Consider the following 1,390-nt stretch of genomic DNA (forward strand, 5'->3'; position numbering starts at 1 on the left):
TACACACGCGCGCGCATACACGTGTGTGTGTTTGTGTCTGTGTTTGTTCACCACCACTGCTTGACAACCTATGTTGGTTTGATTACGTCCCTGTAAATTAGAAGTTTGACATAAGAGATCGATAGACTAAAGAGATCGATAGACTAAGTATCGGTCTTTAAAAAGTACTACGGTCGATTCGTTCGACTAAAAATTCTTCACTTCAAGGCGCTACTCCAGCATGGCCGTAGTCTAATAATTGAAGCAAGTAATGATAATATTATTATGAAGGTAGAGATGCAGGTGCTGATCTCTAGCAATAAAAGAGGGTTGAAAGAGGCGAAATGAATGTGGCGAAATTGGTCTGGTTTATGGTCGTAAGTTAGCGGGAAACGGTCCCAGCATTATTTGAATTTTTGTGTGAAATTACCCATTATGCCCACCCTTGTTTTGGGAGAGCCTTTCTTGTCCTTATGTTGATGTTGTTATTGTTATTTACTGTTATGTATGTTGACTTTATTGATTTGTTCATCTCAAAATTCGAACAAAAACGAAACTCAAAGCTGTGTATCAGTTTAGATGTAAGTTTACGACGTAGGTTTACGGCGTGGATTCCCGACGAAGGTTTACGACGTAAGCTTGCAAAAGAAAAACTATATAAGCATACAGGAAGCATATAGCCGATTAAAAAAGACTTGGAACAGGAAATATCAATGAGAATGCCATTCGGTGTAGAACTATGGCAATTGGAATGTCTTTGGAAATTGTGACAATTAAAGCTAAAGAGTCACGTTAAAATATTCCTCTTTTATACAGTTGAGTCTTTATCAGTATAAGGTATAAAGGTATATGATTAAAGTATAAAAGTAGACAGCTTGAAAACAAACAGCACTGGAATGATAATACCTGACGGTTGGTGCATGCCTTTGTATAATTCTGTGAGGTACCAATATTCTTCAATTAGAAGAACGAAATCATCATCATCATCATCAACAAAAACAACAAAATCATTATCACCAATAATAAAAATCTCTAAACTTGATATGATATATATATATATATATATATATATATATATATATATATATGGGTAGACAGACAGAGAGACATACATACATACATACATACATACAGACAGACAGACAGACAGACAGACAGACAGACAGATAGATAGATAGATAGATAGATAGATAGATAGATAGATAGATAGATAGATAGATAGATAGATGTGTGTGCGTATAGTAAAGGGGTATAACTGATATAATTGACGCTAGTAAATTACTGATAGTATTTCATCGATCCTGAGGTATGCCATAGCTGGACTATACTTCAGATGTAAAGGCATAAATATAAGAACGTCTGTGGCTAAACATATCTGGAAATTAAAAGAAAGCAAAACAACAGGAAATAT

Source organism: Octopus bimaculoides, chromosome 4, assembly GCF_046866305.1.
Source record: "Octopus bimaculoides isolate indiv1 chromosome 4, ASM4686630v1, whole genome shotgun sequence".
NCBI classification, from domain to species: domain Eukaryota; kingdom Metazoa; phylum Mollusca; class Cephalopoda; order Octopoda; family Octopodidae; genus Octopus; species Octopus bimaculoides.